Source organism: Diceros bicornis, chromosome 18 (genome assembly GCF_020826845.1).
Source record: "Diceros bicornis minor isolate mBicDic1 chromosome 18, mDicBic1.mat.cur, whole genome shotgun sequence".
NCBI classification, from domain to species: domain Eukaryota; kingdom Metazoa; phylum Chordata; class Mammalia; order Perissodactyla; family Rhinocerotidae; genus Diceros; species Diceros bicornis.
The window spans coordinates 57,484,388-57,507,539 of NC_080757.1; the positions used below are offsets into that span (position 1 = coordinate 57,484,388).

The following is a 23,152-nucleotide window of genomic DNA, read 5'->3' on the forward strand; positions in this document are numbered from 1 at the left end:
GAGTGCTTCCCAGCTGGTGGGGTTCAGTTGTTCACGAATATCTCATAAGCACCTGCTAGGTGCCGGCGCCTGGTGGGCTTCAGGAAGACAGGGAGGGAGTTGGAGCTGGAGCTGGGTTGAAATTCTGTCTTGCCACTTACTCTCCTAGGCAGGTTATTTAATGATGAATTGGTCTCATCATTTCTGAATTGGGGACCAGTGTGGAGATTTAATGGGATAATGTAGGAAATGCACACGGTGCAGCCCTGGACACACAGTCAGTGTATAATAAATGGTATGTGCTGCTGCTAATGACAGCACCAGCAGTGCTTCACTTCGGGGGCCCCGTGGGGCCTCCCCCTCTGCGTGCTTCGTTACTAAGGATGAGCGTTTGGGTCGGTGGCCGTCACCTGTGTCCCCTGAGACCCCGGGGAGGGTCGGCGCGTGTGTAGGAGAGGCTCGCGGCCGAGCGATCCGCCAGCTCTCCCAGGCCTCCTGCTCTGGCTGCCAGCTGGCTCTGTGGCCCGCCGGGTGGAGTGCCGTGCTGGCACTGGTGCCCTGTGTGATGTGGAAGTTGCCAGACGCTAGGGCTGCAGTGTGCTTGCCAGTTCCATCGGTGGAGGGGCTGGGGGCTGAGTGTGTTCGGGGGGTGGTGGCAGAGAATCAGAGGAGACGTCAGAAAAGGCCACGGGTCCCTTCCCTTCGCTGCTTGCCGCTTGCTGGGAATGTCTTGGGCGGTGCTCTGGGAGCAGGGGTGCGGCCGCGAGGTCCTGCGCGCTTGCAGCCCGGCCTCGCGAAGTCGAGATCAGGCCAGGCGAAGGATGCCAGGTCTGTGAGGATCGAGAACGGTGACGATGACGTGAAGTTGACAGTTGGATGCAGCAGACACCTTTGTCCCTTGTCATCACGGATGGAGAAGCGGAGAGCCTGAAGCAGCCCTGGCCCTGGGTTTGGCGGGGAAGGAGCTGAAATGAACCAGTCACGCTGATTTGAACCGTAGTAAAAGTTAAAAAAAGAAAGAGAATAGGCTACGGCGTCTTGATGGGGATGGTCTGCTCTGGGTGTTGGGGCCTCAGTGACATCTGTCCTCACGGAGGGGCCAGTGAGGGAAGCTGCGTTTCAGTTTTCTGTGATCACAAAGGGCGGCTGCTTAGGGGACGTGTTTGGGGACATCTCCGTGCTAGAGGAGGAAGAGTTTGAGGATGCCCCGTGTGGAGGAGGAGGCGGGAATAAAGGGCTCAAATGTGCTGGAGACAAGGAGCTGGCGAGAAATGGGGCTGATGAAGGGGCATCGGCAGGGTTTGGTTTGTGAGTTGGCATCCTAGAGACCATGAGAGCTGATGGCACTCAGTTCCAGAGAGGGGAGTGGCATGCCCAGGGCCACACAGTGGATGGGGGCAGCCGGGGGGTTCACCTCAGGACTTGTGGGTGGCCTTGGTCCTGCCGGCTGCTGGTGGAATGAGGACCACTTCCCTGTGAGCAGGGCTTCGCCCCGTGACATAAGTGCCATTCCCCATTCTGCAGGAGGGCAATGAGGCCCAGACGTCACGGTGCCTGCGCAGGGCTGTCCCTGGAATGTCTGATGTGCTGGCTGTGGGCCTGCCCTCCTTCCCACCGTGCCTTGCAGCTCGCTTCCCCGGGTTTCCCCTCAAACTATGAAAGTATCTTGTAGGGGCCTGGCCCCTTCGGGGTGGTCCCATGTCAGCCTTGAGCAGGGAGGATCTTTAGGACAGTGGACGAGAGCTTTCCTTGCCTGCTCTTTCTCTCCTGCTGCAGAGCTGTGACGCCCCTCAGCACACAGTTGCTACATGCTTCCCTGGCACGTTCCCGGGAACGGGCTTGAGGGTGGGTGCGTCTGGGTTCCATTGTGCTCCACATTCTTTTCCACGTGGCGATGGCAGACCTTGGGAGCTGGCTCTGCTGGGATTGGCTGAGGGCACAGTGCCCAGGCAGAGCCCAGCTTTCTCACCTGGGAAGCAGGTGTACCGCCCCTGGCAGCCTCATGGCGTGGCCGGCAGAAGGGGGACAGTGATTTTTTGGAGACAGGAGCTGGCCCTGGTACGAGTCTGCTCTCGCGATCCCACGAGCTCCCAGCTCCAGTCGCTGCCTTGGTGGTGCCCGCCGCCCTCCCCAGCCTAGGCCACACTGGGTGCTCCACCCCCATCTTCCTCGCTGAGCTGCGGCCGGTCAGTAGGGGGCAGTGGAGGTCTCAAGTCCTTGGAGAGGACTGGACGGAGTGGAGTTTTCCCAAATTTGTCCCTGGAAAGTCTCTCCTCTCACACCCCTAGCGGCTTCCCTCCCTGCTAACCTTTTTCCTGGGGTTGTCATGCCAGGCCGGGTGGGGGGCCGGGCCGGGGGTGGAGGACCCCCAGCAGGCTGTGGAGGAAGCAGAGTTGTGTTGACACAAACTCTGGTTGAACCCATATCCTCCCTGCAGCCCAGCGGGAAGTGACCCCATGGCAGGGCCCGTGGAGCCGCCCACCACAGGTCCTGTTGGCGGGTCCCGGACCGAGCTCCGCACGTGGAGGAGGAGGGACCTGGCCTCTTGGAGCTGCCAGGGAAGACCCAGCCCGGTGCCTGGCTGACAGCTCCTTGGAACATTCCATCTGCTTGGCCAGCGATGCCAGTGGGCAGATGTTAGGATGCTGAGAAGCTAAGAAGCTTCTGTCTTCCTGATTGAAAAACAACCTTTATTTTTCATGATTTTAAAAATTAGGTCTACTCATCACACAAAAAAATTTTTATTTAGAAAAATCTAAAGAAAATGATTAATATTAATTGCACCCTATAGAAATAAGCACTGTTAACCATTTGGTGTTTTCTTCCTGTTTTTCCTATACATGTACTTAATACAAATGAATTTTTTTTTAAAACAAAAATGAGGTCAGACCCTCTCCCTGCCATGTACAGGAGTGCGCCTCTCCGAGGTTTCGTTTCCCTCGCCCTGCCCCAGTCTCGCCTTGTGAAAGGATTTGGGCAAATTGCCGCAGGAGGGCGATGGGGCTTGGAAGCAGGCTGGGGGCGGTGGGCAGGCGGGGGACCCCATGGGTGCTTTCTCTTTGTGGCCCACGGGGTGATCTGTGAGTTGGTGTGAGCGAGTGTGGCCCTGGGCCATGACCCTTCCTGGCAGCCTGACCTTGGCCAAGGTACCTTGTTCCCCTCTGTGAACTGGGCCAGTAGAAACGCCCACCGGGGACACAGTGAGAAACGACGAACGCATTCCCGCCAGGAGAGGGCTCAGAGTGGGGCTCGTCACCACCACCGTCGTCATGGGCAGAGGCGCTCTCACTGTCTTCCGTCCTCGCCTCTGTTGCCCGCCTCCGTTGTCCAGCTCTCATTAATTTGGTCATTCATTCATTCACCTGTTGAGGCCTCCTCTGTGCCAGGCCTGGAGCTGAAAACTAGAGGTAGAGAGAGGACGACGCCCTGTTTTCTGATCCCGGGTTTCTGATTAGAACGTGAGGTTCTTGGACACTGGACCACCAGGCTGTCCCACTGCTCCCTCCTTGGGGGGGAACACAGAAAGGCAAGCGGGAGAGGGGGTTAGCTCTGGAGGCAGCCAGCTCCTAGCGCTTCTTGCTACGTGACCTGGGGCAAGTTGCTTAATCACTCTGTGCCCCATTTCCTAACCTGTTAAAGGAGAATAGTGATAGGAAGGCTCCAGTGGGGCTGCTGTGAGGACCTGAGGGGGATGCGTGTGAAGCTCTGGGAACAGAGCCTGCACTTAGTAAGCACTTTCTCAGCGTTAGCTTTTGTTGTATTTGCTGTTCTCAGAATATTCTTGGATCCCAGGACACTGACGACCTAGATGCATGCTTCTTCTGGAAGCCATCAAGAGAGGACTGCAGCGGCTGCAGGAACAGTTACTGACTTGTGAGCCACTGCCTAGAGGACAGTCACTGTTCTCAGGGGCTAGGAGGGCTCCCCTGGAGTCCCCTCTCCTGAAGCTTTGTCCTCCTTGGCTCTGAGAGGGTGGCGGTGGGCCGTGGGCTGTGTCTGGATGGCCTTTGCAGGAGCCTGGTCCTTCAGGTTTGGATAATCTCCCGCTCTGACGGACAGGCTTGGCCTCCCTCCCCGCTCTGGCCGCTATGCCCCCAGCTGCTCACACAGGACGCTTTTGTTTTTTTTTTTTTAATTTTCTAGTAACCACATTTTAAATTTTATTTATTTTCCCCAAAGCCCCAGCAGATAGTTGTATGTCGTAGCTGCACATCCTTCTAGTTGGTATATGTGGGACGCCGCCTCAACATGGCCGGAGAAGCAGTGTGTCGGTGCGCGCCTGGGATCCGAACCCGGGCCACCAGCAGTGGAGCGCGCGCACTTAACCGCTAAGCCACCGGGCCGGCCCCTCACACAGGACGCTTTTGGCATCAAGTAACAGAAAACCTGTCTCAAGGTGGCCTGAGCTCTAGGGAGAATTTGCTGTTGCACGAAATGAGAAGTCCGGAGCCCGGGCCGCTCAGGGATGCTATGGAGGACCCTCCGTTTGCCATCCTCATGTGGCTTTGTTCCCAGCTGGTCCCCATGGCCACAGAGGCTGCAGTATCCGCAGACACAGCCACATTCAGAGGAAGGAGAGCCCCCTTTCTGTGAGCCTCGTCCAAGAGCAGAGCAGGGAAACCTTTCCGAGACGCCCCTCGGTGCCCTGCCTCACGCACGGTTCACCCGGCAGCTCTGCCGCCCATGGGCTGAGGCCCAGCTGGTGGCTCCTGCCCCGAAGCACGAGGTGCCTGGGCAGAGCAGGGAGGAGGGTGATCGCCTGAACCAAATTGTGGTCGGCTGGAAAAGGTGGGGCTGGATGAGGGAAGCCACCACAGTGTCTGCTGCAGAGACCCTCCTTCAGTAGAGGGAGCAAGGACGACGCCCTGTGGACTCAGGCTGGTGTCTGAATAGAGACGGGGCCAACCTGGGGCCAGTGCTTCCCCACAAGATGTGCTGGGCAGCCACAGTGAGTCCATGAGACAAGACCCGGTCTGCCATCACAGGCTGACATAGCTGTGGGGCCGGCCGTCAACGCCGGAAACAGCAGCTGTGTCCCCTGGTAGGCTGTCCCCATGGTAGGCTCTGCCACCCCCCGCAGGTTCTGTGCCCCCGCAGGCTCTGTCGTCATGGCAGGCACTGTCCCCCTGCAGGCTCTGTCCCCCCGCAGGCTCTGTCCCCCCGAGGCTCTGTCCCCCCGCCCCAGGCTCTGTCCCCCCATGGGCTCTGTCCCCCCGCAGGGTCTGTCCCCCCCAGGCTCTGTCCCCCCCGCAGGCTCTGTCCCCCCGCAGGCTCTGTCGCCACGGCAGGCTCTGTTCCCCCCCCGCAGGCTCTGTCCCCCCATGGGCTCTGTCCCCCCCGCAGGCTCTGTCCCCACGGCAGGCTCTGTCCCCCCCGCAGGCTCTGTTCCCCCCCGCAGGCTCTGTCCCCCCATGGGCTCTGTCCCCACGGCAGGCACTGTCCCCCCCCCAGGCTCTGTCCCCCCCACAGGCTCTGTCTCCACGGCAGGCTCTGTCCCCCCACAGGCTCTGTCCCCATGGCAGGTTCTGTCCCCCCGCAGGCTCTGTCCCCACGGCAGGCTCTGTCCCCACGGCAGGCTCTGTCCCCATGCAGGCTCTGTCCTCACAGCAGGCACTGACCCAGCTGGCCTTCCAGGATCAGGACAGGGTTGGGCTGGGGTGGGCCTGACCTCTGAGCTGCCCCAGGGACAGGCTGCAGATAATGAAATGCAGGGGTAAAACTGCAGAGGAAGAGTGAGGGGGGAGGCCAGGCTGCTGCTCTGTACCCCCTTCCCTGTAGGCTTGGCCGGGAGTGCACCCCGCTCTTTCCTGGCCCCTCCCCTGCCTTCATCCCTCCATCCCTTCGTGTCCCATGTGGTTTCCTTTCCTGCCCCTCCTCCGGCTCTCTCATGTTGCCGTATGGTACTAATTAAGTTCTCCGCCGTTGCTTGGTGGACGCCGAGGGGGAGCTTGTGTGGGGCCTCCCCGAGCGGGGGGAGTTCCCCAGCACAGAGCCCTCATCTGTGGGCCTTCAAGAGCCAGACATTTTGTGTGTGGGGGGCAGGGGGGCTGGTGCAGTGGAGACGCGAGGCTGCAGCCGCTCTGTGTGTCTGTGTCTCCCTTTGCCGCTTGTGCAGGGTCCCTGGCCTGGTGTTTGTGGTCGGGCTCCCTGCTGCCCGCTGGGAGAGGCGGCCCCTTCCCTCCATCCAGGACGCTCCTCTCTGGCCTGCTTTCCGTGGAAGGTTCCCAGGACAGAGAACGCAGCGAGGTGGCGAGACCGGCTCAGGCTCTGGGTCCTGGGCCCTGTGGGCTGTGTGGTGGGGACCCGGCACCTCATCTCCCTGGGCCGCCGTTTCCCCTGTCCCCTGGCAGGGCTGCTGGGGGCATCGCCGGAAGGAGGGGGCAGGAGAGGGAGAGGAACACGAATCGTGAAGGGAGAGGTGTGGCCGGCAGGGGTGGCAGGGCCCCATCGGCCTGCAGGGGCCCTGACGGGCTCCACAGCCGTGTGCAGTCCCAGGGTGGCCCGGCAGCAGCTGAAACACTAGCCCCTTGTTTCGAGTCCAAGGTATCCCCACCCCCCACGCCCACCCGGCCTTGAAGGTTGGTTTGCACACGAAGCAAAGACTGGTTTGGAGGAAGAAGCGAGAAGTATGGGTTTGATGACGGAGAGGAGAGGTGGTTTGCCCTTCTCTGTGAGGACTGGGGGCGGTGGCCTGGGCCTCCGTGGTCACTAATTCAGGAGGGTGGGTGGTTACTGGGAACCAAGGCTGGGCGTCAGCTGCAGCTGCCCCCCGGAGGGGAGAGAGGAAGGGAGGGCAGCATCCTCTGTGGGCTGGGGCCTCAGGCCAGGGTCGGACGGGGGCCTCCTGATGGCCGTGACAGTGGTGTTGGCGTCTGCTCATGGTAACTAGGGCTTCCCATGGACCCTGCAGTCTTAGGGCTCTTTACCTGGAGTAGGTGCCTCCTTTAATCCTCCCAACAACCCTGTGAAGTCAATTCTGTTGTTAGTCTCATTTCACAGATGAGGAACCCAGGCACAGAGAGGTTAAGTAACCTGCCCAAGGCCACACAGCTAGTGGGTATGGCAAGGGAGGGTTTGAATTCAGGAAGCTTGACTCCAGAGTCCCCATTCCTCAACCTCCTTGGACCTCTGTTTTAGTACCCTCTTGTCTCTGAGGCCCAGAGAGGGGCCATTACTTGGCCAGAGTCACACAGCAGGTTAGTGGCAGAGCTGGAGTCACGTCTCCGAGGCCCTGGTTTGGTGGCCTTTCAAGGAGTAGGTGCCTCTCGGTGTGGCATGGCCACTCAGCAGCCTCAGCCCATCGTCAGGCAGTAAGTAGAGCCATGGTGGGCCGTGGGGCCCGAGGGCTGCCTGCCCTGCACCTGTACGGAGCAGAATGGCCCATCCTCAGGGTGGGGCTGGAGGCGCCCGTGGTCGCTGGTCCGCACAGCCCAACTCCCGTGTGGCATTCCAGAAGGATGTTAACACAGGCTGGGGAGGCTGGGGAGGCGGGCACCCTCCGGGCTCGTGACCAGCGTTATTCTAATTGGAGCCTGATGGTTCCGTGGTGCCTTTGCGCCTCACAGCTCTTCCCCTCTCCCCTGGCCGCCTGGCACCCACCCGAGGAGGTGGTCAGCGGGTGGCCTTCCCGCAGGTGTGCTGTGTGTTACACTGAGCAGCACGCACGTGGGTGTCTGAACACTTTGCCTCTGAGCTCTGCCTTGGTGTCATCAGCGAGGCATGGACCTCGTAGGGGCGTCCGTTCCTCCACCTGCAAAATCCACGCACCGTTTACCTCTTGGGGGGCCAGAGCTTGGAGATGTTGCTGCAGAAAAGCGTTTTTACCAACCGAGAGTGTCTCTCGGCCTTGACTGTGTGTGTTTATGCAAGTGCCGGCCGGCCGCCTCTGCTGTCCACGCTTGGTTCCCCGCTTGGGGCCGTGCAGTTCGCCTGGCCCAGCTGCCCTTCCCACCCGCGGGGGTCCCTGCAGGAAGTGCCGGGACAGGAAGGAGTTAATGGCAGATCCCGTTCCCGTGGCTCCTTCCCCAGCTTTCCCAGGGAAAGGGCCGGAACTGGAGGCCTCCTCTTCAGAGGAGGGGTGGATGGGGACGCAGCCAGAGCTCGCTCTTGTGCACAGGCGCCTTGGAGCCACCCTGCATGTCCAATTGCACCGACTTCTGCAGGCCAGCTGTTCAGAGCGGACCCAGAGGGTGGAGGAGGGCTTCCAATAAGCAGAGAGCGGAATGAGTACGGGATTCAGTACTGGAATTCGGCGAGGCAAAGAGCCTCACTTTCTCCCCCTCCCCACCCCCGGAGATGGACGGGGGCGGGGTCTTCCTGGAGCCGGTTGGAGGCCCTGGGCTGGAGCCATGGGCGGGGGTGTGAGGCCAGAGCCCCTTCCCATCCCCCACAGCTCAGCTCCGGGAGGGGGGCCCTGCTTCCCTTTGCCTGCCCCTCGCCCTTCCTCTGAGAACCGCAGGCTGGAGTCACATGTCGGCTTTCCTCCCTCCCCTCACGCCGCTGCTGGAGAGAATGGCCTGCCCCTTTGGCCCCTGCCACCTACAGCCTCCTGTTCTGCTGCACTGGCCTCTGGCAGTGGAGGCTGGGGCGGGCGTGGGCAAAGCCACTTCCTGGCAGCTGGTCCAGTTGTGGGAGCGACTGAAAGCCGCCAACGCCCCTGCAGGGTGGGCTGACTGTTCTGGCTTTGGGAGGACACCACGGAGAAGGCCAGGGTGCCACTCTGTGGGACAGAGCACAAAGAACGTCCCCAAGCATTTCTTAGGCAGGGCTGCCACTGGGTTCCAGAAGCTTTGCCGGGAAAAGCTTGAGCTCGCCTGCCCATTCTCTGCGGGTGCAGGACACTGTGTGCCCTGGGACAAGTCACAGAAGGCCCTGGCCCCACTCCTTCAGTTTGTAGAGGAGGAAACGAGAGGCCCAGAGAGGCAGAGTGACTTCCCCAAGGCCACACAGCCCACCCAGACCCGGGGCACCGCTTCCTCCTGTGCCTCCCTGTGTAGCAGCTACTGGAATACTGTGATTTGGGGCAACTTGGCCTCTCTGGGCTCTGGCTATTCAGTACCAGCAGGGCTGTGGTTGAAAAGAAAGCAGCCTACGAGAGGAGCGAGGCCTGTGGTTTGGCCTGAGTCCAGGACCAGTGGCCCAGTTTCCGGGAGCAGAGCAGTGACCTCTATCCCACGTCTCCCACCCCACGCCCCTGGGACCTGTCTTTGGGAAAGCTGAATGACGTGAGCTCAGTGATCGTAAATTCATCTTGCTGGACGTGTGGCTGCCTTGATGTGGCTGATTCTCTCTCATGGAGGAAGGGGGACTCTGTGCTCGAGGAAGTCGCTCGGTGAGGTGGGAGGAGCTTGGCATCCAGGGACCATGTGAGAGCTTGTTGACTGAGCTGGCCTCCTGTGGTTCTGGAGAAGGGGAAAGCCACACACAGGCCATCTGCCACCATTGCACATGGCCATGGCCTTGCCCGGTCACCGTTCTCGGGCAGCCAAGGGCCACGCCGGGAGAGCCTGGGTGAACCCCATATTGTCCTGGAGTATCGTGTGTCAAGAGCTGAGGATGGGGTTTCTGGGGAGGACCTTCTGCTGCCCCCCAGCCCCTTTCAGCTGCGTTGTCCCATTTTACAGAGATGGACAACCGGTCCCCCAGCTACTAAGTGGTGGAGCCCGGATTTGAACCCAAGCAGGCAGCCTCCTGGCCCTGCAATCCTCCCCTTCATCCCCCTTCAGGACCTGGGTTAGTGAGGTCGCAGAATACTGACTCCCAAGGATGTCCACACTCTAATCCCTGGAACGTGTGAATATGTCCCGTTATGTGGCAAAGGGGAATAAGGTTGCAGATGGAACCGAGGTCGCTGATCAGCTGGCCTTAAAATAGGGAGATTATCCAGGATAATCCACACTGGCCTGGTGTAATCACAAGAGTCCTTAACATCGAAAGAGGGGGCAGGATAGTCAGCCTCAGAGTGAAGAGATGTGAGAAAGACCCCACTTGCCATTGCTGCCTTTGAAGATGCAGGAAGGGCCAGGAGCCAAGGAAGGCGGCGGCTTCTAGAAGCTGGAAAAGGCAAGGAAACAATTCTCCCCTGGAGCCTGCAGAGAGGAGCACAGCCCTGCCGACTCGACTCCTTAGGTTTAGCTCAGTGATTCCGTCATGGGCTTCTGACTTCCAGGACTGTAAGATGACAAATTTCTGTTGTTTTAAGTCACTAAGTTTGTGGTAATTTGTTACAGCACCAACAGGTGACTAATACAGTTAGGAAGTGCTGATCCTCTTCTGGAGGAATTCAGGAGGAATTCCCTATGTGTCCTGAGCCCTGGGAGATTCGGTTCCCATAGACTCTCCCAGCTCCAGAGTCCATAGGAAGGCTCCCCCAGGCAGGGCAGGAAAGAAACCAGTCTCAGAACCGTTTCTCCCCTCCTTCACAAATGAAGGCAAGGGTGTGGGCCCGTGCACCCGCCTCCTTTTTGTGGCTTTTTTTCTTTCAGACTTAGAGTCTCTTTTTGAGACTCTAGGGTTCATCGATTTGCAAGTGAGGAAACTGAGGCCTGGGGAAGTGAAGTGACCTGCCCAGGGGCATGCAGGGAGTTCAAGCCAGACTTCCAGCTCCTCCCTGGGGGTGGGGGAAAGTTAGCGGCAGTGGGCTGTGAGGGGCACACCGGGTCAGCTGGCGGAAGCTGGGAGACCAGCTGCTGCAACAGATGCTGGGGCCGCTGTAACCTCCCTGCAGCTCCCAGGTGACCAAGGCTGCACAGGCTGCACAGGCGGCTGGCCTCTGCCTTGCAGCCCTGGAGCCCCCAGGGACCAGAGGACGCCCTGGCTTGACGGCTGGGGCCTGAGATAAGAGGTGGGGAAGTGCCAGGTGCCCTGCATGAGTGCGGGGGCCTCCTCTGCAGCCGCTGCCCTCCGCCTCCTGCAGGTGCCTCCAGGCTGCCCAGGGCTCCTGGAGACCTTGGTGGGTGGGTTTGCACCCCCACCTTTCCCCATTGGCATCGGCACCCTGTGGCTAGCAGCTTGCATGAGTTAGGCTCTTGCTTGTGGCCATGGAACACTCATTCTCTGGGCTGAGTGGGGGCCTGGCTCCTAACAGCTATGATCATCCTATCCTGGGGTCCGGAAAAACAGCCCGGAATGATACTGATGACAGTTCAGACCTGCAGCCATGTCTTGCTCCTCTGCCTCTCACACCCTCGTCTCCAGACATCCTGAACTGCTTCCCTGAGGCTTCCTGCAGGTCCCTCTGCCTGGAGTGCCTGCTTTCCCACAGGGCGGGGCCTTGTTCAGGACTCATTAAGAACGGCCTCCGCGGACCGTTCTCCGCTGCAGGCCCTTGCTAAGTGTTGCCAAATCGCCCCAGTCTGGTCGGCGTGGGTTCATCTGCCACCGCATCTTACCTGTGTCTCTCCCCTGACTCTGAGACCTGAGCAGGCAGGGCCTGTGTCTGTGAGGCTCACCCCTGGGTCCCCCGTACCTGCCACAGTGCCTGCACTCGGGACACAGCACCTATGCATGGAATGAAGGCATGAAGACAACGTGCGAGATCGTCCAGTTCCCATTTCTTTTTTTTTTTTTTTTTTGGTGAGGAAGATCAGCACTGAGCTAACATCTGATGCCAATCCTCCTTTTTGCTGAGAAAGACTGGCCCTGGGCTAACATCCGTGCCCATCTTCCTCTACTTTATATGGGACGCCGCCACAGCATAGCCTGACAAGCAGTGCGTCAGTGCGCGCCCGGGATCCGACCCGGGGAACCCCGGGCCGCCGCAGCAGAGCGCGCACACTTAACAGCTTGCGCCACCGGGCGCCCCCTCCGGTGGGCGGGGCCCAGTTCCCATTTCTAACTTATATATCGTGATAAAATATTCGTGGCATTTTACATTTTTAATAAACTTAAAAAAAAACTTTTTATTTTGAAATAATCTTAGACTCACAAGAAATTGCAAAAGTAATAGTCGAGAGTTCCTGTGCCCTTTTTACCCAGCTTCTTTCCCCAGTGACATGCTACGGAACCTTCTTACGTTATCAAAACCAGGAAATCGACGGTGGCTCAATAATACTGACTTAGCTATAGATCTGATTCAGTTCTCACCAGTTCCACAGGCGCTCACTCTGTGGTGTAGGTTCTGGGAAATTTTCTCACATACACAGGTTCATGTAATCACCACCATAATCAGGACACAGAAATGTCCCGTCCCCACAGAGAGTTCTGCCTGGTTGTGAACTTTATCTAAGTGGTACCATACAGTATACTTTTGTTTTTGACTTCTTTCACTAAATATTATGTTTGCAGGATTTATTCCTTTTTTCAAATGTGCTTTTAAAAGAGAAATTTCCCAGAAGGTCTTCTGGGTCCACCATTAGGGTTTTAGAGCGCAGATGCATGAAACCCATCGGTCATCAGAACTCTTCATGTCAATCAACAGTTCCCGCTTATTCCTTTTCTCACATTCCACTCGGAGCCTCCACACGTCTGGAAGCTGGCAGACGCTCCCTTCCTCCTCCCGCCGACTTCCCCGCCCACGCCCCAGCCGGTACCGGGAAGAGGCAGGAAGGCAACGCTGCGGAGCATCTGCCTGTGCCAGGCACAGCGCCAGTGTGTACACATGTCGTCCCTTTCCTTTTCATTCTTCTCGAATTCCTGTGAGGGCAGAATCCCTTTCCCCTGCCTCCGGGAGGTTTAGAAATTTGCCCCAGGTCACCCAGCTGATAAGGGGTGGAGGTGGGTTTGAACTCTTGTCCTTCTCAAAGCCTGCTTTTCCCGGATGAAATGGAAAGTTGGGTGGCGTGGCTGCGACCCAAGGCCCTGGATGGCTCAGGAAGGGGATCACTGGCCCCTGGGCAGGGAGGGTCTGGCACAGGGGATGCCCAGCTTGGTGGAGTGACCCAGGAAGAGTCAGTGTCCCCTCTGAATAAACAGCCGGAGGTGATGTTGCAGCTGCTTCACCATCTCGAATTTCCTGAGCTGCTGTTCTGGGAGGAGAGAAAGGAGAAGAGGAAGGAGCTGGGCTGGGCTGATTTGGGCCCAATTCAAACAAGCTTCTTAGTTTCCCATGAAGGGCAGCTTTACCTGCCCCGGTGTCTTTGCTAAAGGGATGAGGGCTTTCAGACTCCCCCCACTAAAAGTGGGCCTGGGGCTGATAGAAGCCTCATATCAGATATCCTGAGCAACCGCAAAAGCCGTCAGACCTCAGGCCTGAGAGGAGGCCTCCACCTCGGAGGAAAAAACAAGGCTTCCTTTGGCTGGGGCGGTTTCTGCCAGGTCATGAAAACAGGCCCCGGGTCGCTGCCTACCTTGGGTGAGGGCTTCATGTGGTTTTCAAAGTGCTTCACATTGTTTGCTCATATCGTCCTCCCCAGAACCCGTGAGGGAGGGCAGGAAGTTTGAGCAACCTCCTCTCGAGCAGCCACATAGCAGGTGTGTTCGCTTTACAGGTGTGTAAACTGAGGCTCAGGAGTTACGACTGTCTCCTGGGTCACCTAGCCAGCGAGCCACAGAAAGTTCACGGCTTGTTATTCCCCAGGGCCTCTGAAGACTTTTGTTTTTAAGAAACACGCACTGTCTCAGACCGTGAGCACCCGGGGGCCTCTGTCCAGCCTGGGAAGCAAACATTCCCCAGCCCCGCTTCCTTCCTCCCCCAGGCGTGATCCGCCTCCTGCGTTTCTTGTTCCCGTGTTCACTGCGTAGCTGTGTTTCTCTCGGTGACGGGTAGAGTGGTTCTGCGTGTGGCGTGTGAGCATCCTCTTGTGGCTCCCTTTGAGTTTGGGTGGAGGTCCTCTGCACCATGCCTGCAGTCCTGGTCTGCATTTTCACTGCCCAGTGGTATCCAGTGGGCGGATAGACCCTGGCTTTCTCTTCTCTCCTTGGTGGACATTTGGGTTGTTTCCACTTTTTTGCCTTTATAAACAACAGTGCTGCCGTGACCATTCTTGTGTCCCCTGGTAACTTAGGAATTTGGATTTTAAAATATTGCTCCAAGACCTGTGGCTGCCACAGGTAAACCATCCTCCCTGTGGGCTTGTACTCTCCGCTCCCACCCTAACCCGGGTCCAGAGAGGCCGGATTGATCTGATGTCTGGCCTAGAGGAAGAGCAGAGAGCTGATAAGTCTAAACCAGTGTTTCCCAAACTATGTTCTCTGTGGGACCATGAATAGGCATTATAGAGGCAAAGGGGTTCTGTGGCCCAACAAGTTGGGGAAACAAAGAGTTTAAATGGTTTTATTTTTTTAAACTCATTGCAGAAATTTAATACATTTAGTATACTGATATATCAAAAGAGGGACTGTAGAGGGTAGCAATTGCCAAATTTATTCGACTGTGGAAACCTTTTGGGATGGGAGCATTCTGCAGGGTAGGTTGTCCTGTTTTAGCAGATTTTGAGAAACAGACTTTGGGTCTAAATTGCTGGCCAGGGGTGGGGAAGGTGCAGTTGTAGATGTTGGGGAGGAAAACCTTTTCCTCTATCCTCTTAGGTTCAGTGCTTGAGGGTCTGCAAATTAAACTGACAAGAGCTTCATTAGCAAGAGAAAAGATAGATTTAACCATATGTACATGGGGGTTCACAGAACAATGTGACTCAAAGGGGTGGTTAGAATTTGGGGTTTATATGCCTTCTTAGTAGGGGAAGGGGAGGGGGAGAAGGCCACTTACTGGAAAACAAATGACTTTTTGGAAAGAGAAGTGGGCCCTTAGAAGAACACATGGGAGATATGACAGTTGTATGACTGTTGAGTTGTGGTGGGGAGACCCCTCATCTCCCGTGATGCGAGTCAGTCTTCCCTGGTTGCTCCGGGGAGGGGGTTGATAACATTGAGTTCTTCTGAGAGGCGCTGCTTTTAGGCAGATAAGAGATTTTAGGAACTCAAATGCCTTCTGCTCCAAGTAATTTTTATGCCACAGTGGTGTATTCTGGACCCCTTTCTAGGTGTCCTTCTGTTCTCGTCCAGGTCTCAGCCAGGCAGTGGGCAGTGTGGAGACCCCTAATAAAAAGCCCAAGCCTTACCTCTTTAATTGCTAGGGCCCCTTGTTGCTGCTCAGGCAGCGGGAACTGCATGCACCTTCTGCGTTTAAATGCAGTTCTGTGTTCAAGCTAAGGGTTGATTTTGTGCTGGGTTCATTTTGGTCTTAAGGCAGGATGAAACCTCAGAGGACAGAAGCTTTTTTGGACAGTTAAGAAACTATTGACCCCCTGCCCTCACCCCGTGTGTCTCTTGGGCATGTTCAGCTCTAAGATGTTATCCAGATCTCACCATATCTCAGGGGTGTGCTTGTGTCCCTCAGTCCTAACCCGGAGTTCTCAACCCTGGCTGCACATGAGAGTCCCCTGAGAAAGTTTTTAAAAATACAGAGATTAGTTAGATCAGGATTGCTGGGAGGGGCCCAGGCATCTGTATTTCTTAGAAGCTTCTCTTAGGGGCCGGTCTGGTGGTGCAAGCGGTTAAGTGCGCGCGCTCCACTGCGGCGGCCGGGGTTCGCTGGTTCGGATCCCGGGCGCACACCGACGCACTGTTTGGCAAGCCATGCTGTGGCGGCGTCCCATATAAAGTAGAGGAAGATGGGCACGGATGTTAGCGCAGGACCAGTCTTCCTCAGCAAAAAAAGAGGAGGATTGGCAGATGTTAGCACAGGGCTGATCTCCTCACCTAAAAAAAAAAAAAATAAAAGAAGCTCCTCTTAGAATGGTGATGTGCGGCCAGGATTGAGAACCTATTTCCAGAAGCCAAACAAATATCCTGCCCTTTCTGCTTACCCCACCCCGGTCTCAGAGCCTCAGTGCCCCTAAATACCAAACCGTTAATTGCTGGACTCACATCCTCCCATCTTGGCTGCTGAGCTGCTGTTTTGGTCCTTGTTTCTATGACGGGTAAGGAGGTCCAGAGCATCACACCTGATGCCAGCCTGGAGCGCCCCCACCTGGCGGTCCTTGCTCCTGACACCCGAGAGCTCACAGGGCCAGATGCCCCGACACACACGGGGTTTATATTTGTCCTTGACATGGATGCAGGGTCTGATTGTTGTGCTGGTGTTGAGGATTCTGGTTTTGTGTCAGCCGAGAGTTTGTGGGCCCTGGGGCATGCTGGAAGCCGAGGGAGGGTGGAGTGGCTGGGGTTGGAAGTGTGCCCGGGGCTACTGTGATCTGCAAAGTGGCTATCACACCTGAAAAATAAAGTTGGCTGCAGATGAGTAAATGCCACAATTTTCTAAAGTTAAGATATCATCAAATAATTTCTCAGACACATTGTTGACAGAATCATAGCTTTTCAAGAGGAAAACGAAATGTATATTAAAGGTGCCTGTGAGGAGAGGATGCAACCTGACAGTGGGGGTGGAGGAACGCTTCTTAGAAAGGAGGAAATGGGGCCTTCCTGCCTCCAAGGTCCACAAACATTTATCGAGGCCTGCTACCTAGGAGACCAGGAGGGAGGTGAGTCAGTCAGCCCGGGCAAGTGCTGCAGGTCAGGGTGTGACTCGGAAACACAAGGAGGAAGGTGATCAAAGCTGAGGGAGGACATCGGAAGGCTTCCTGGAGGCGGTGACTTTTAACAGAGGGGCTTTTAGGTGGGGTTTGGGAGACTATGGGGCCTGATGAAGGGCACAGGGTCCTTAGAAAACAGCATGCTGTAGAGATGTGGGTGAGCTGGGAAGGTGGTCAGGACCAGAGGCGTCATTCTGGGGGTGGTGGCTGAATCTGGGGACGGAGGTGAGGCCATCCTCTCTTCTTCCTTCAGGAGACTGGGATGAGGGGAGCGGAGACCCCTGTGTGCTGTCTAAACCCCTGCCTTGGGGGATGTGGAGAGGAAAGCAGCCAGCAGCACCTTTCCAGAGGGGGGGTGGCTAATGCACTTCGCGTGGGCCCCGAGGTCAGGAGGCGGAGCTGGGGATTGGCCATGAGGATTTTGTCAAGAGATTGGTTTTAACAGTGAGATGGGCAGAAGCCAGGCAGCAAAGGTTAGAAGTGAGTGGGTGGTGAGAGGACAGAAGCCACAGTGTAGACCAGCTGTTAAGAGGTTGGGTTGTTCAGAGAGAGAAAGTCAAGAGTTGGGGGGCAGCCGGGCCAGAGGAAGGGGGTTTGGTTGTTTTTGAGATTAAGGGCAGCCTGCACGTTCCCCTGGGTCAAGTTGAAACAGAACGGCAAGAAAGAGAAAGATGTCCACAGAATGTGACAAAACAACCAGCCGTCTGCAAGCACTGCCCTGCTGCAGGGAGAAACTTCACACCCCCCATGCATGCCTGGGGCCTCCACTCGGGGCTGGTGGGGTGCCCCGGGGACTGCAGGGACTGCTGGGGCTCCAGCTCTCTTCGAGGTCTGCCTGCTGTGGGCGTGCGGGCTCCCTCCCCTGGGGCACATGGCTGGCATGGCTCGCTGGCACGGGCCGGCAGACAGACCCTCGCTTCTAAGCTGCCCAGCCCTTCCCCTGTCCCCCATGCGGGGAGCCCCACGACCAGCCCACAGAGGAGAGGGAAGGGTATTTTTCTCGGCATTTGATGGGAAGCATCTACTGCATCTCAGGGGGGTCTGTCTGGGGTGGGCTAGAAACGAGTTGGCAGGAGGGCTGAGCTTTGAGTTCATGACCAACCAGGCTTTGGGGTTGGCAGGAGAGATGCGGGACCTGGGAACCGGGGTGGGGGCCAGTGTGCGTGTGTGCGTGTGCGTGTGCGTGAGAGGGAGGGAGGATGCTGTGTAACCACTTCCCTTCTCTTGTGCTGCTGCTGCTAGAGCGATGCTCTTGGCATCACGTGGGTGTCCCTGCGCCTCGGGGCAGGTGACCCCATCAGAGACTGTGCTGTGCTCTTCTTCCCGTTGGCCCAGTTGGAGGTGGGAGCCCTGACTTTCCCCCTGTGGCTCCCAGAGTAGTAGGACCTTGCTGCAGGACAGCTGACCAGTGCTGCCGCCCCCCTGGCGACTCTTCTGTTGGGGGCTCCCGAGGAAGGATGGTGGGCGCTGCTCTTGGGCAGGTGGGAATGGCCTATGACGTCCTTGTCAGGGACCCCCTCTCCACTGCACCTCAGCCTGGTGCCCAGAGGGGCATCCTCAGCTTTGTGGAGGTGGGTCGAGCTCAGAGCACCCCAGGAGTGACAGCCTTAGAAAATCCGACTTAGCCCCTCATCGGGGCTGGGGGGGGGGGGTCCCGTTCCCACCCCCCGACCCCGCGGCCTGGAGCCAGTTACCTTCCAGCTCTGAGCGTTCGTTTGTGTCATCGGTACAGCGAAGCTCCTAACTTACTGCGGGTCTAGGTTGGGAACGTGGGGCTGTGTGAATGTCCTGTTGCTGCAGTAACAAATTACCACAAACTCAGTGGCTGAAAACAACAGTCTCCCCGAGGGCTCATCCTCTGTCTTAGGGCCCTTCTGGTTTTAAGGTATAAAACAATAAAACAAACTGGCTCAAGGAAAAAAATAAATATTTTTTATGGTATAAAATACACAGAACATAAAATTTTACCATTAGTAGCATTTAGCACATTCACATTGTTGTGCAGCCATCACCACCATCTAGTTCCAGAACATTTTCATCACCTCAAAAGGAAACCCCATATCCATTAAGCAGTCACTCCCCATTCCCCCTCCCCACTCCCTGCCTTGGCAATCACCAATCTGCTTTCTGTCTATAGATCCTTTTGTAATCAGTGCTGATTCTGTGTGACTTTGAAGTAAATAAACAAAAGCATGATGAGTGAGTTGTTGGAAGGGTGTGGATGCAGCAGAAGCCAGTGTGTGGAATGCCTGCGCTCAGGAAGGGCAGGAGTCGGCAGTAGCTTAGGTTTCGGCCACCCTCTCCTCTTCCTTTCTCCTTTCCTGGGGTCTCCGCATGTGTTTCCCGCCAGTCTCTCCTCTTTCCCTTTGCAAATGGCCCCAAATAGCTTCCCTACCCCCAAGTCTGCGTGACCTCCAAGCTTCTGGGCCTTCCACCAAAAAGGCTCCTGGCTCCATGCTGCCTGGAAATTCCAACGGCCCAGCTCATCACTCTTGAGCCAGGCCTTACAAGTCAGGTGGCTGGTCAGCCTGGGCTGGCGGCCTTTGAGTCGGGTTCATCCCGCCTGAGCACCTGTGAGCAGGCAGGATAGGGGACCAGAAAGGGGTGGGTTGGCAGTTACAATAACTGACGTCTTTGGGATGGTCTGATGCTTAGCTTGTGTCCAGCAAATTAATTTTTTTTTCCTCCCCAAAGCCCCAGTACATAGCTGTACATTCTAGTTGTAAGTCCTTCTAGTTCTTCTATGTGAGCCACCGCCACAGCATGGCTACTGACAGACGAGTGGTGTGGTTCCGTGCCCGGGAACCGAACCTGGGCCGCCGAACTTTAACCGCTAGGCCATCAGGGCTGGCTCTAGCAAATTAATTTTTTAGGGGAAGCTCTGCTCTTTCTGATAGTGGAATCTGAGAGAAATGTCCTCTGTACATCCTCAGAAAGGGGACACTATGATGTAGGGATCAGTTAGACGCGGTATGTTCCACTGAGCTGTGTCCTGGTACAAAAAATGATGTGTGGTGTAAAATAATATGGTCCAGATGAACAGCCCTCCAAGGATCTGGTGTAATCCCAGGATGAAATTGAGAATATTGAGAGCTCTATTGTCCAGTTCAGTAGCCACTGGTCACATGTGGCTATTGACTATTGAAATGTGGCCAGTCCTTTAGATCGAGAGGTGCTATAAGTATAAAATACACACTGGATTTCAAAGACTTAGTACAGAGAGAAGAAAGAATGTAAAATATCTCAAAAATGTTTATATTGGTTACATGTTGAGTTGATAACGTTTTGGCTCTATTAGGCTAAGTAAAATATATTAAAATTAACGTCACCCGTTTCTTTTTTTTTTTTTTTTTTGGTGAGGAAGATCAGCCCTGAGGTAACATCCAATGCCAGTCCTCTTTTTGTTTTTTGCCAAGGAAGACTGGCCCTGAGCTAACATACGTGCTCATCTTCCTCTACTTTATAAGGGACGCTGCCACAGCATGGCTTGACAAGTGGTGTGTCAGTGCGCGCCCAGGATCTGCACCCGTGAACCCTTGGGCGGCTGCAGTGGAGCTCTCGCACCCAACTGCTATGCCACCGGGCCGGCCCGGCCCCACTTCTTACATTTTTAAACGTGGCTACTAGAAACTTTACATTTGTGGCCTGCATATCTGTGGCTCGCCATGTTTCTGCTGGAGGAGTGGAGGGGGGCTGTGCAGGGTCAGGCTGTTCTCTCGATGCCCAGTGTGTACTGTGTGGTGAGAGCTCTGAGCAGCACTGGAGGGCACATGTTCTGTGTTGGAGTGTGGAGTGGAGGTGACATCTCCGGGGCTCTGTGTTAACCCTCACACCTGGCGTGACAGGAGGCCCCCCTGGCATCCTTTGTCATTGGTTCCTGGAGCTGCCCTTCAGGGCCCACTGACGAGGGCCTGGCGGGGTGGGCAGGGATGGCAGGAGGGGCTGGGCCCTCCCCACACCCTGTCTCAGGAAGTCTTCTTCTTGGAGGAAAGGGAAACGTAGTTTTTGAGTGGCCGCTCTTCCTGGTTCTGGACATTCATGTCTTGCTTTAGTTTTTGCAGCTGGAGTTGGTGGTGCCCATTTTACAGATGGGGAAGGTCAAACCCCACGGGTGTTGTGACGGGTCAAAGCTAGTGTGAGTGAAGGGGCCTCAATGCCACGTATCAGATCCACCACTGGCCTCCCTCCCACTGAGATGGGAACCAGAACTCTGGATGTGCGTTCCCTCCCCTGGACGCTCCCCCAGCACTGGCGTGGCGCCCAGAGACGGATTGCAGATGGCAGTGGCTCCGCACTGCCGCTCCGCGTGGGGGCGGGGAGGGGCGTGGGACAGCAGCCCCTCCAGCCTTTGTGCAAACCCACAGACCTCGGAGGTCGTTGGGGGAAAGTTGGCTGTCAGGAGTGGGAGCGGCCACTGATGGGGAGAACTGGCTTCTGAGGAATGTGGTCGTGGATGTGGTCGGGCCTCCCTGTGTGGCTGGTGGGGTGGGTGCCCAGGGCCTTGCCCACCAGCCACGTGGGGCAGTCTGGGAATGGGAAATATGAGAGTGTGGAGCCCAGTGAACACCTTGGGTGTGGCTAAGGCGTGGCCTCGGCCCCTTGGGGCTGGGCTGGAGTTATTCCTCCAGGAGGCAGGAGGATGGGCTGGCAGGGGTTGCTTGGAGAAACCAACCACTGCCCCTAAGACAGCCTTCCTAGGTGTCACTCGGGGCTCCTTTGCACTTGAACCAGGCAAACGTCCAAAACAAGCCCCCAGCAACTTCTTGTGTGGGAGTTGGGGCCCAGCGTTGACCACGCCTGTGCCTGGGAGTGACTCACTCACTCGGGGTCAGAGGTCATGGCCCAGGATGGGTCTGGGCGATCCCAGCGTCCAGGCCCAGCCCCAAGAGGGTTGCTCCCAAGCTCCCTCCTCTGGGGACCACCTAGCCCTTCCCCTGTGGGGTCCCAGCACTTCACAGGGGCCTGCAGGGAGGGGAGATAGGAGGAGATTCGTGACTCAGTGCGCAGGCCCTTAGGGGCTGGAGAACCAGGAGCGGGATCCATATCCAAGTTCGCAGTCTCCAGGAGAAGAAAGAGCTCAGGGTGAGGGCCCCCCCCTGCCCCGACCCCCTGGGTGAGGCCCCCCGCCCCCTGCCCCCGTGCCTCCCCGGCCCCTACCCAGCTTCCTCTCTTGCTGCTTCTCCCTTCCGGGGTCATGTCCACGACCGCACACTTAGCTGGGGGCAAACAGGGCTGGCTGTGCTGTGACTCTCCACTACCCAGAGGCCTGGAACAACTTGGTGCTTCGGGTCTGGACTGCATTCCTGGGAGGCCCCCTTGATAGCCTAGGTGTGTCCTCTGAGCTGGCAGGGGTCAGGACCAGGTGAGGGTGCACCTGGCAAAGGGGGAGCCCCGGGTGGGGCAGCAAGGAGAGAGAGCGCCCATGGGTAGTAAGATTCTTGGCACCACCCCGCACTCCCGTCCTGGCGGAGGGGCTGGGAGGAGGGGACCGGTGGCTTTGCAGGCGCAAGGACTCCTCGCAAGGGCAGCCTGGCTGGGCGTCCAGGTGCGCCTCTTTCCCTCTCTGCCCCCGAGGACCATGTCACTTTCCTTTTGGGGGTGACTCTGAGGCTGGCTCGGGAACGGGCTCCTTGGTGTTTCTTATGCACAGATAATGCACGCGCGCACCCCGGTTGGTTGCCGGGCCAGCAGCCAGGCGCCCCTTCTCTCCGCCTGCGCCCCCTCCTCCCCCGCTCCCCTCGCCCTGCCCCCTTAGAGCCCATTCCCCCCTGAGCCTCCCTTCGCAAGCAGTCGCAGTCCCTCCCTACCTCTGCCCGCGCTCAGGGAGGCTCCTTGTTCCGCGGCCACAAAGCCCCTTTGATCCTCTGCTCGGCTCCGAGCCATGTGACCCGGTGGGCGGGCCGCGCTCTCAGGCGGCCAGCGCGGCCCTACTCAGCTGCTGGGGTGAGTCCTCCGCTCCCTTTGTTCCCTCCAGCCTCACACCGGCGGCAGGGGACCCTCAGGTGCGCGGCCCCCTGCCGTCCCCGACAGCCGGGCGGGGGCGGGAGCGGCGCCTCCCCGGGGCCCCGAGTCCAGCCCCCGGCCCGCGGACAGCGCCCGTCCCGGGAGAGGGGCGGCGGGAGCGCGGTCTCCACGCGGGGCCCAGATTTTCGGCCGCGAGTAGAAGAAAAGGGCTTTGTGCGGCCACAGCTATCTCTTTGTAAATATTTGGCCAGCTAACTGAGTGGTTATGTCCTCCTCCGGCGGGAGTTTCTCGGAGCCCATTTCCCTCTCGCACGGGGCTTCCCTGACTCCAGGAGGGCCGGGAAGATGCAGACGGCCACCGCCGCCCCCTCGAATCGGTCCGCGCCGATTGTCAGCCTTCGGGGCAGGGGCTCCGAGGACCGGCCGGAGATGAGTTTCAGCAGACACTAGAAATGCCGGAATCCAAGTTCCCTGCGGCCGGCATTGTGATCTGGGGAGGGTCGCTGCAGCCTGAGTCTGGCTGGGTTCCTGGGAGGTGTTCGGGATGTGCGGGATGTTCCTGGGAGTGGGCAGGGGAGGGAGGTGGTGGTGGGTGGGCCGGGCGGGGGGCCTGGAATGCATGTGCTCTGCTAGAGGATGGAGCCATTCCATGTCAAGGAGCAGGGGTGAGGAAGCAGCCTTGGGAACTTGCCTTCAGGGGGGCTTTCCAGCCGGGTGGAGCCGAGCCCTTGGGAGTACCC

At 57.6% G+C, this 23,152-nt stretch overlaps 1 protein-coding gene and 1 long non-coding RNA gene across 5 annotated transcripts in view; one reads left to right on the forward strand and one right to left on the reverse strand.

The window, feature by feature from the left end:
* SEPTIN9 (septin 9) overlaps positions 1–23,152 on the forward strand; it is a 166,775-nt gene that overhangs the window by 104,998 nt on the left and 38,625 nt on the right. Inside the window, exon 1 of one of the 4 annotated variants that reach the window (XM_058561739.1) lies at positions 21,395–21,530. The exons of 2 other annotated variants lie outside the window; for them this stretch is intronic. The gene's annotated coding sequence lies outside the window, so the exon portion shown is untranslated. Of the gene's footprint in view, positions 1–21,394; positions 21,531–22,312; positions 22,392–23,152 lie in introns of those variants that run through there. One more of the 4 variants, XM_058561741.1, reaches the window with a different exon arrangement.
* On the reverse strand, positions 14,251–22,319 carry LOC131417801 (uncharacterized). Its single transcript, XR_009222760.1, has 4 exons — positions 22,256–22,319; positions 15,784–16,129; positions 14,624–14,802; positions 14,251–14,474 (listed from the first exon to the last, which is right to left on the reverse strand). It is a non-coding gene; the product is annotated as an uncharacterized LOC131417801 (long non-coding RNA).